Here is a 12,665-nt window from a genome sequence, read left to right as displayed (position 1 = left end):
GCATTGTAAATTTTGGTCAATGACATGAGACAAAGTATATGTGAACTGCTGTATGAAAAGTGAATTTACTCTGTAAATCTTCACCCAAATCCTAAAATAAATAAATAAATAAATAAGAGGACTTTATATTTTGTACATACTGCAGGCTCCATATTATTTTGGGTGGTATATTTTAAGAGTAGGTGGAGGAAAGGAGGCTCGAAACAATTGATACTGTATTTTTGACTTATCCATGGTGAGTCCATGTGCCACTGCGTGTAGTAAACCTACAAAAACGCCCTCTCCCATTTTATAACCTCTCACCACATAGGGTGGGGTGGAGAAAAAGGGTCTACCTGTATTAAACGTGTAAGCTGCTTTGCTCTTACCTTCCCTGTTCCCTTTTCAGAGAGCTCGATGCCCAACCAGGCTTTTTCCCATATCTACCACCAATCAAAGTTCTATGTGATCTTCACATAGTCAGGGTAGATGCATTGCATACTGATTCATACCCATTCTTCAATATGGCTGCCAGTGGAAAATTAAGAGCATTAGGTCATCAGGTTCTCTCAGTCACAGTCTTAGTATGAGGTTTGGAGTGAAGGGACATGGGTTTCGATCCTGTTGGCACTACTTACATTTATAAATGAGAAGAACACTTCCTGAGAAGTTCAAGGACTTAGAAGCAAAGGATTTGGAAGCAAAAGTCTTCTAACAAGGACTGGACTTAGAAAGGGAAAAAATAATATGGGAGGTAGTAAAGAAAATTTGTTTGGGCAATCCTACTTCCGTAGTGATACTGCCTCGGAAACCCAAGGAGGGGTCACTATGAGTTGGGGCCGACTCGACGGCACATAACATAACATAACAAACTCAAGATTATAATGCTAGATAAATGTGCTTCAGGATTAGGCTAGAATATTCTCATCTACTTCTAAAACTTATTGCTGTGAAGTCAGTTCTGACTCATAGTGATCTTATATAAAAGTGCCCAATAAGGTTTCCAAGATTGTAAATCTTTGTAGAAGCAGACTGCCACATCTTTCTTACACAGAAAAGCTAGTGGGTTTGAACAACTAATCTTTCAGTTAGCAGCTAAATACTTTAACCACTGCACCACCATGGCTCCTGCTTGTTCACTTAGCAAATATATATTAAACCCCTGCTATTCCACGCAAGAGAGCTCTGGTAGCATAGTGCTTAAGCACTTGACTGCTAACCAGAAGGCTGGCAGTTCAAACCCACCAGCCACTTCTCGGAAGGAAGATGGGGCAATCTACTTCCATAGTGATACTGCCTCAGAAACCCAAGGAGGGGTCATTTGACTCGGGTCTGACTCGACGACACATAACAACAACAACAACATTCCACACAGAGTAGCATAGTAGGTAAGATATTTGGTTGCTAACCAGAAGGTCAGCAGTTCAAACCCACCAGCTGCTGTGCGGGCAAAAGATGAAACAATCTACTTATAACGACTTACAATCTTAGACAAGCAATGGGGATTGCTATGAGTTGGAATTGACATGAGGCAGTGGTGTTTATTTATTTTTACTTTTTTGTTATGTCCCAAGAAAGGATACCTGGTTCCCCAATGTTTAAGCACTTGGCTGCTAATCAAAAGTTTGGTGGTTCAAACACCCTAACAGTTCCACAGAAGAAAGATGTGGCAGTCTGCTTCTATAAAAATTACAGCTTTGGAAATCCTGTAAGGCAGTTCTACTCTCTCCTATAGGGTTGCTGAGTCAGAATCAACTTGACAGAAATGGGTTATGTCCCAGGTACTGAAAGAACACATTTCATGAAGACTGTGAAGAATGGGTTTGCCTGGAGCTGCCACTAAAGATAGTCACATACAAATGGAGAAGAGGGAGCAATTGTCTCTGGGCAAGAACAAACTGACTTAAGAAACTGGGGTGGGAACTCTTAGAAGGTTGAGGCAATGGACAATGACAACAGAGTTCAAATATATGAAGAGCTGTTATGTGAGAGATTAGGTTAGTTCTGCATGGCCCTTAATTGTAGTACCCATGGATAGAAGTTTTCAGGAGGTAGAAGTTATGTCTCAATGGAAGTTGTTGTTGTTGTTACATGCCGTCAAGTCAGAACCAACTCATAGCAACCCCTCCTTGGGTTTCCAAGGCAGTATCACTAAGGAAGTAGACTGCCCAGCCTTCCTTCCAAGGAGTGGCTGATGGGTTTGAACCGTCAGCCTTCTAGTTAGCAGTCAAGTCGCTTAGACACTATGCTACCAGAACTCCCCAATGGAAGTAGGACCCTTCAAACCATTATTACTTAAGCTTGGAATGCTAATAAATTTTTTCACCACAGGTGGAGTTCAAGCAGGAATTGAACCAATACTTATTCTGGATGTGAAAGCAGGAATTCAAGAATCCAAAGAAAGGGTGAATAAATTTAATTTAAAGTCAATTAAATATAAAGTCAATTATTTTATTTCATGAGATGCTGAACAAATGGAATCCCTGTGCTTTTCACATCAGTTCTAGGACATTAGTTCCTTCTCTCTCTTCTATGAAACAAAATCAATTACAATAACTAACATGTTGTAATAAAATAATACATTATTTTACCTTCTCTGTACCCTAATGTTTTAAAGTGTTTGATGCAAGCCTTCTGCTTATTTTATTTTATTATAAGGAAACTGAGAATACATAAGTTAAGTAAAACAACAATTAAGGAAGGATTCACTGAACTGATAATGTCCTGTTTCTTGAGTTGCATGGTGGAAGGAGATGCCTATTCTACCTATCTATCTATGTACCTACCTATCTAGCCAGCTAGCAAATATCCATCTAATTGAAATGCTGAAACTCAATTACAAAGAAAGAAAAATTGCTCACATTAGAATTCCTGGACTCTCAGTTTCTTTTTTAGAGCCCATAACCTATCCATATGCAATATCAATAAAATATAACCTTAAGGAATTTTCAACTGTCTTCGAACTATTCAACCTCATAAAAATTTCACAATTGCTACTAAAATGGTTGTCACACCAACCCACTATTTTCACTACCCCTAGAGCTTTGGTGGTACAGTGGTTAAGTGCTCAGCTGCTAACCAAAAAGTCAGTGGTTCAAATCTACCAGCCACTCTGAGAGAGAAAGATGTAGCAATCTGCTTCTGTAGAGAGTACAGCTTTGGAAACCCAGTGGGGCAGATGTACTCTGTGCTATAGGATCACTATGAGTCAGAATCAACTTGACAGCATTGAACTTGTTTTTGTTTTGGGGGGCTTATCTTTTGTTAGTGAATATGCCTACTTTTCCCTTCAATTCTCCAAGCCACTCAGGGTATCACAAAATGAAAGCAATGACTGTCAAATCTCAATAAATAAATAAAAATGACCGTACCCCTTAAACTGTCTTCTTTTTATCTTTCTCTTCCTCTCACCATGGTCCACGCAATGGCATACACAGGCATGCACACACACACACATGCATGTGCACACACTCATGCATAAAACCAAAAGCCAAACTCACTGCCGTCGAGTCATATCCAATTCATAGCAACCCCTCCATGGGTTTCCAAGGTGGTATCACTACAGAAGTAGATTGCCCAGCCTTCCTTCTGAGGAGTGTCTGGTGGGTTTGAACCGCCAGACTTCTGGTTAACAGTCAAATGCCTGAGGCGCATAATTCTCTATAAAATTCATTTCTTGATTCCTGAAGGACTTGAGCACTGGCAAATTGCACAGCATCAGATTACCCATATATATCTTCAAGCAGGCTGTAAAAAAGAATTTCCCCTGGAATTTGATGATATGACCACCAAGAATCAGAATAACATTTAAAACAGACTGGACAAAGCACTAGAGATTATGTTGTAAAGATCAATTCTCTCCTAGAAAGGGAATGGACTAGGTGATTTAATGTTCCTTTCTCATTGTTAATTTCTATGATCTTGAGAGTAATTTGAATGCAAACTGAATCCATTTGAATAATGGCTTAAAAAAAGAACTTGGTTGCTAATTCAATAGGTGCTAGGGTGTGAAAATTATTGTCATAATTATAGTAACTGGAATTGTGCCTGTAAAAATATTTTTGCAGAATATTAAGCAGTTTTATAGTAACTACCACCACTAATCTGTCAGTTTGTAGAATTGTGGTGGCTTGCATGTTGCTGTCAGGCTGAAGGTTATATGCCACTGGTATTTCAAATACCAACAGGGTCACTCATCGTGGACAGGTTCTAGTGGAGCTGACAGACTAGGTTAGATTCAAAAGAGGGAAGGGGTCATCCACTTCTCAAATAACTGGCCAGTAAAAGTCTTATGAACAGCAGTTAAACATGGTCTGATATAGTATACTGGGAAACTATGCATAGCCCTGAAACATTGTCTGATATAGTGCCGGAAAATGAGCCCCTCAGGTCAGAAGGCACTCAAATACAACTGGTGGGGAAGGATTGCCTCCTCAAAGTAGAGTTGACCCTAATGATGTGGATAAAACTTTCAGGACATTCATTTGTTGATGTGGCATGACTCAAAATGGGAAGAAACAGCTACAAACATCCATTAATAATCAGAATGTGGAATGTATGAAGTACAAGTGTGGGAAAATTAGAAATTTTCCAAGTTTTCAAAAATGAAATGGAACACATAAAGATCGAAATACTAGGCAATAATTAGCTGAAATGGACTGGTATTGGCCATTTTGAATCAGACAATCACATGATCTACTATGCCAGGAATGACAAATTGAAGCGGAATGGCATTGCAATAATCGTCACAAAGAACATTTCAAGATCTATGCTGAAGCAGAATGCTGACAGTGATAGGATAATATCCATATGTCTACAAGGAGACCAGAAGGCTGGTAGTTCAAACCCACCAGCCACACTCCTCGGAAGGAAGATGGGGCAATTTACTTCCATAGTGATACTGCCTCTGAAACCCAAGGAGGGGTTGCTATGAGTCGGTGCTTGAACAATTTCTCTTAGAAAGATCAGCACGAGGCCAGTCCCCATGAGGCGGAGGTTAAAGATGTCCCAAATGTCCAAACTACCATGCCACTCCATCATTTCAGACATTAATTCCTCCTCCTGCTCCCAGTAATTTCCCCAGTCTTAGGGTTCTGTATTTCACTGTAACAACTCACAGAACTCACAGACACCCAAGGGTTCATCTCATGTAGTAGTGGTGGAGGCTGGCAGGCTGGCGAGTCCCAGGTCCATGAGTAGGTCTGGAGGATCCTCCCAACTCTCGGGGTTTGATGAACCTCGATCAGCAGATCAGATGATGGCTGCTGTCCCAAATCCAGGGCTGAGATGAGGATGATCCAAGACACAAAGCCGGAGCAAGAGGAGAGCAAATATTCCCAGGAGATTCATAGGTATACCCTCAGGGAAGCTAAAGGTGGTGATTTGAATTATACCCTCCAGCAAGGCAGGACTCAAGATACATTCCACCTGTGTTGCCCCGACAGAATTAACCTAAATCCCATCACAGAGTCGATTGCCTGTTATTATAGGGAATGACTACTACCAGCTGCCCAGCCAAGTTGATACCTGACCTTAACTACCACACCACCCCAAATAGGCATGGATAATGGGATTTACAAAATATCACAGAATGGAGGACAATGGCTAGAAAGGCCACATCAAGCAATTCACTGCAGTCAGGTCCGACTTGACGGCACATAACAACAACAACAAGGAAAACCAGTTAATACTACTATTATTCAAATTTACACATCAATCACCAAAGCCAAAGATGAGGAAACTGAAGATTTTTACCAACTTCTGCAGTCTGAAATTGACCAAACATGCAATCAAGATATACTGATTATTGCTAGTGATTGTAATGCAAAAGTTGGAAACAAAGAAGAATCACTGGTAGTTGGAAAATATGGCCATGGTGATAGAAATATGCCAGAGATCGCATTTGCAAAACTAATGACTTATTCATTGCAAATACCTTTTTTTCAGCAACATAAATGGCAGCTATATACATGGCCCTCACCAGATGGAATAAACAGGAATCAGATTGACTACATCTGTGAAAAGAGGCAATGGAGAAGCTCAATATCTTCAGCCAAAACAAGGCCAGGAGCCAACTGTGGAACAGACTATCAACTGCTCATGTGAAAGTTCAAGTTGAAGCTGAACATATGAAAGTTCAAGTGGCTATAATGATGGGTTCAAGTATAGCAATGATTATGAGGATGGCACATGACCAGGCAGTGTTTTGTTCTGTTGAACAATAGGGTCACTATGAGTTGGAGCCTACTCGACAGCACCTAACAACAATAACATAGTAACTAGGGCTACACACACATGCCTTCAACTTACCAGACTCCTTTGTTGTAATTTTTTTTCCTTTAGTTAAAAAGGTATACCAAAATGCTGTTGAGTTAGAGATTGCCTTAGTATATCTCATTCTGTATTTGCTATGATTGCATAAGTAGTATGAGAGACAGCTCCTAAATAGGTATATAATTTAGGATTGAATGATGGCTGAGAATTAGAGTATTCAATACTGTAATGTTGAAGGAAGAATATACCAATGATGGGGTTGGAGTGGAGAGACATCCTCAGTATCTTCATTTTGGAAATCATATGTGTTCTAAGGTGTGGGTTTGCATCTTTCAATAGCATTTGTATATCAAAGTTTCATCTTGCTGTTTTGTATCTAATCTGAATTCACTGAAGTCTTGGATAAAATACCCTAACATGTATTAGCACATACTTAATGCTTTCATTTGCATATATGTTATGGTATATGTTACCTGAGTGATAAAATAATAAATAAGTACTTCTGTGTCCATAAGGTGTTCAATAGACCTCTTTAAAATTTTAAAAAAGCAAAGGTGTCACTTTAATGACTAAGGTGCACCTTATTCAAACTATGGTCTTTTCAATTACCTCCTATAAATGTGAAAACTGGACAATGAAAAAGGAAGACCAAAGAAGAATTGATGCATTCTTATTGTGGCATTGATAATGTGTATTGAAAATACCATGGACTGTCAAAAGAAAAAACTAATCAGTCTTAGAAGAAATACAACCAGACTGCTTCTTAGAAGCAAATATGTTGTGACTTTGGCTCATTTACTGTGGTCATGTCACCAAGAAATACCAGGAAAGAACATCATGGTTAGTAAAATAGACAGCAAAAACAAGGGACCCTTCAGTGAGAATGACTGACACAATGACTGCACAATGGACTCAAACATACCAACAATAATGAATATGGCACAGGACCAGGCAATGCTTTGTGCTGTTATACATAAGGTATGAGTGAGAGCTGATTTGATGGCAACTAATCAAAACAACAGCTTCCCTATCCTATGAAAAAAGATACTCAAAATAGTAAATCCATCACAATGACTTTTGTGGGGTTTTTTTGGAGAGAGGAAAAGTCAGAAAAGAATAAATGCATCACAGATAAGAATGGATCCGGTTCCTACTGTCCAAAGACCAATCAAAAATTCCATAATAACACCCACAATTTATTGGGCATCTACTATATGCTACATAGTTTATAAGAATTTTTTAAAATCTTTATGAAAACTATACATGTAGGCACTACCATCCTCATTTTAGAGATGAAGAAACCAAGAATCAGACAAGTTAATTACCTTTCCCAAATAAATGTCAGAGTAAAAATGCCACCTGACTCTAAATCCCATGCTATTTCACCTGCATGTCCCAACATCCACCGTGAATATCTTGAAGGAAGGTGACCACTATTGAGAAATTGTAACAAGGTTTACCCTTTTAGGATTAATATGTTAATTTGGGCACAATTTTTCTAATTATGTTGCCATACTAAGGTTAGCTTGACAGCCCTTACAGAAAGAGTTTCATCTTGTAAAACAAAAGATTGTTATTGGATTAATCTAAATCATCCAGACACTGACTATATTTAACATACACTCTCATGGACTTAACTTAAAGATGTGGGTAAATACTATAGCAAAGAGGGATTTGAAGGTACATATCCTGGAACTCTTGAAGTAACATCCTAGAGTGGCAATATGCTCTGCCTAAGAGTGGAGGTAGCAGGTTAGTAGGATTCCCTATCAACTTGGCCCTTCTACAGATACAGAGAAGTTTTGTTGAGAAACTGTTTGTAATTTGGTTGTGTATTGTGTTTTCATTCATACATTTCAACCTTCCTTTCCCAAATTGAGGTTCAGTCTGGAAGGCATTCTGTTGAGTGAATTCTGTCCAATCACTCATGCCAAATTTAGATATTGTTTCTCACTGTTGCTACCTGTTTATTCAATGACTGTACAAGGACAATCAAGACTCAGTCCCAAAGATATTTGCTTTGAGACACAATCCCAAGATATATGTTTCTTGTAAAGCACATACTGTGTGTACCATTCTATAACAATCACTTAACAAATGTTTACCAGGTACCTAAGGCAAGAAAGACCTGGGAGAATACAAAGAAGTAGGCTTAGTGTTCTCCCTCAAGAGTTTAAAATCCAGTTGGGGATTTAAAAAGACAGTAAGACAGAGAATAGGTGGCAAGTGATTGATCAAGCATGGTGCTAGGCCTCTGCAGCTAGGCTTGGTTTTCAGTCCAGGAATAAACCTACTCTTAGGCAGAAGGAATTACAGAGCTGCCTCTGACAGAAGATAAAGTCTGTAAAGCACTCAACAGTCCCTGGCACACAGCAAGTACCCAATGAAGATTGTTGTCCCTCTCTCATCTTTCTGGACCAATATTCCAGAGAAAGGCATCAAGCTTGCCTTGCAGCTAATCCAGCTTCCATACTGCTCCCCAGTTCTAACAAGAGGAGTTTTCTTTGTTCTTGAACTCCAGCCCCCACTTGATAACCCAGTTCTGGATCTCTGGCCTTTTCCCCACCTTGGTAACCTGCCTATACCCCATCCTGTAACAATTGAGTGCTTCATGCCTTGCTTTCACTGTCAATGGACTAAAACCTCAGGTTGGTTAATAGTTGAGAGGTGTCTCCAACAATGCCTATTGCCTGTTTGCCAGATACTGTCTGCTCTATGATTTCTTTATAGCTAGGTCTCCTTGCTTTTTGGACCAGCCAATTAGACCACACGTGTCTTAATTACCTAGTGCTACTTAACACAGACCACAAGTGGTTGGCTTTAAAGGACATAAATTTATTTTCTCACAATTCTGGAATCTAAAAGTCCAAATCAGGGTACTGGCCATGTCAATTACTTCTGTGAGTCTCTCTCCTAGTTTCTGGTGTCTGTCAAAGATCCTTAATGCTACTTTGCTTGTAGATGATCCTCAACTATTGTCTGGTTTACCCTGTGTGTATGTTTCTGCATCTATTCTGATCTTTTACAACTGAGAAGTGAATGAGTATAGCATCCACAAACAATGTTATGACTGTTATGACTTCAATGCACTGATCTGATTATGCCATGATTTATTACACTGGATTACATTATGGAACGTGATTATATTACATCATACTAGGTTACATTATGGAGGGCTGTTACATTATACTACATAAGGTAATCTGCTCTACCCAAGGCCAACTGATTTAATCACATGAATAATAATTATTAATTATTATTAATAATTAATAATTAATACCATGAAAGCAACTAGAATATTGTTTGGCCAAACAACTGGAAGCTATTTCCTAGCCAAGTGGATATATAAAACTAACCATCACAAGTTAAATTATATTTAAACTAATGGTGTAATTTAAGTATATAGGCTGCCTAGAATATTTTGTTGAAAAGAAGCCCAACACCATATCCAGGTTTTGCATGATAGGATATCATAGTCAATTATGATGGCTGTCCTTGGCTTGGAAAGGTAGAATTGATGATACAAAGGTCCGTGCCTCTTCTATCCATGTTATATGTGTTATTATCCTTTTTTTGCCATCCTCAATAGTGCCATGTTTAACTTGTTACACTTACCTACTTGTTATCACCTGCACTTGGATCTGTCCTTCTGATCCACAACCAAGACTCAGAACAGGTCCTGATTCAAATCCAAGTGTTCTCTCTAGCATCTTCAATTCTATTGTTGAAGAAATCCTAGGCTTAGCACAATATAAACTATACAGTCCAGATGTGGTACAGATTGTAGAGGTCAAGGAGAAAACAAGCAGAGAATAACACAAGCTAGAGAAAGTGTGATCAAAGATGCAGCAGCCAGAAAATGCAGAATTATTCCAAGCATAAACTGTCCATCATGACTAATAGAAATGCATTCATCAAATCTGTCTTCAGAGTATGTAGAGCAAAATTTTAACTCTGTTCTCTATGACCCAGTATTAATAGAATCATTAACTCACATCTAACTCCTCTAAAAGACTGTGACATAAGATTTTTATCCTTGGGTTATTTGAGATCCTAATTACAGAGATTAATTAGGATCTCAAATAACCCAAGGATAAAAATCTTATCTCATATTACAGAGATTGGGAGCTCTGGTAGCATAGTGGCTAAGACACTTGCCTGTTAACCAGACGGCTGGTGGTTCAAACCCACCAGCCACTCCTCTGAAGGAAGGTTGGGCAATCCTACTTCTGTAGTGATACTGCCTCGGAAACCCAAGGAGGGGTCGCTATGAGTCGGGTTTGACTCAACGGCACATAACAACAAAAACAACAATTACAGAGATTAACTTGCCATCTACCCTGAACAATGTAAAACTTCAGATGTGTTTGCAATCCCAATTTTCAAGTGGCCTTTCACAAATTTTTTCTCCATTTCTCTTTGCTAATTAAGAACTCCAGTTTCCGTGCATATTTTATTTTGCAGGTTGGTTAGGAAGGTTAATTGTCTGCTCCCTTTATTTATCTTTTTCTCCTTAATGGAACAAGCCATCAGTTTGTCTGAAATGGCATGCAAATTACCAGGAAGAAAATACACACTTAATTGTAGGCAGTTTCAAGTTGCTATACATTTTTGGTCTGCATGTCATGTGCAATATTTACCATACTGAAATAGCAAGAAACTAAAAACAAGGGAACCACATGAAATCTTCTAGCGATTCACATTATGCATTTTTCTAGCATTTCTATCACTCCGTTTTTAGGGAGACAAATATACATACCAGAAAAGTGGTTATCTATCCCTTTACGTAGTTCTAAGGTTTAACCCATCCATATGATTCTAAGATTTATCTCTATCAAATCATACTGTCTCTAGTCAAGTCCATTTACAACAGTGCTTTTTATTCTTCTTTATAATTTTATACTTTTATAGAAAGGAAAGCTGTCAGCTTTGGCTCTGTAATGTAGGATACACTCTTTGGAGGGCAGGATCAATGATGCTCTGAGATTAGAAAAAAAACAAAATACATAAAACATCTTGGAACAAAGGATATTCACCATGCAACTCCATTTTTGGCTACAGCATGGTTCTATGTAATTGTTAGTTTAAGCTCCAATCTAACTACTGTTGCCTTAATTGGAGATTCATACTCCAGGGATAGTTAGCCACCATTTAGTCAAAGGCAGCAACCACAAGGCTTTAGCTATCCTTATCTCCAATCACCACCAGAGGCTTTGACAAACTGGCTTATTAAATATTGAGATAGATTTTCTTTAGTAAAATTTGTGGTGAGAAAGGGTTGTCAGTGGTAAAACTGGAAGTTCAAAACAGGTTGAATAGCTTGAACACTCTCCCTCAGGTACATAAAAATAGCATAAAAAGTCTAATCAGCCCTGTAATTGTAGCCTAATCTCAAAATCCTGTGCCCAGTCAGTGGGGAAAATGATATTCGTTTCCTAATAATTCATTAAATCCTGACCCTGGAATGTAGCCACATTTGTCTCAGGTGAACCTTTCCTGCAAGATGTTTTCAGGAGACCTAAAAGGATAGAAATGAGCTCTGATGGGGCAGTGCTTAAGGCATTTGGCTGTTAACCAAAAGGTCAGCAGTTTGAACCCACCAGCTGCTTCTTGAGAGAAAGATGAAGCAATCTGCTTCCATAAAGATTTATAGCCTTGGAAACTTTATGGAGTACCCATCTACCCTATCCTACAGGGTATCTGTGAGTTAGAATTGACTCAATGGCAGTGGGTAAAAGGACAGAGCTGTGGTTTCATCCAGCCTACAGAACCAGTTATATGACCACTGTGTCTGCTTGCTAATAAGAATCTGCATGGATAGAAGAACGTAGTCTAAGACTAGCTTTCATTATAATCTGGTGCCCCAGGTGTGTGTGTGTGTTTGGGGTGGGAGTAGGCAGTAGCTAATCATCACATACCTCTAATTAGTGGTGACTACTGAGATCTACTCAAAGGTACATCCTATTGGCTTAGGTCTGTTCACAAAAGGCACCCAACCAAAAAGCACATTTAGATATGGTGATTGTTGCCACATAATTCAGCAATCTACTCAACAAACCAACCTTTTAGATTAATGTGATTCATTTAAAGGATAAAACAAATACTGAGATAAGAGTCACAACAGAGATGGAGCCCCTGAGGGTCAGAACACACTACAGTTGAGCAATCACTTTAAAAATAATTTCACCTGCCACATCACTGTGACTTATTCTACAAACCACATTTGAACAATGTGATAGTTGAAGATCTGTCAACTTGGCTGGACTTCACTTGTGAGTGTTGTTTCTCATGATGGATCACATGACTATGTCCTAAGCGGCCGGTCAGTCTAGGGGGAGTTTCCCCAGGGGTGTGGCCTACCTGTAATACTATCCGAGGAACAAACTGGAAAAACAGCATTCTAGATATACGCT

The sequence above is a fragment of the Orycteropus afer genome, unplaced genomic scaffold (assembly GCF_000298275.1).
Source record: "Orycteropus afer afer isolate SDZICR_OR568_19922 unplaced genomic scaffold, OryAfe1.0 scaffold00172, whole genome shotgun sequence".
NCBI classification, from domain to species: domain Eukaryota; kingdom Metazoa; phylum Chordata; class Mammalia; order Tubulidentata; family Orycteropodidae; genus Orycteropus; species Orycteropus afer.
This window is presented reverse-complemented; position numbering follows the sequence as displayed.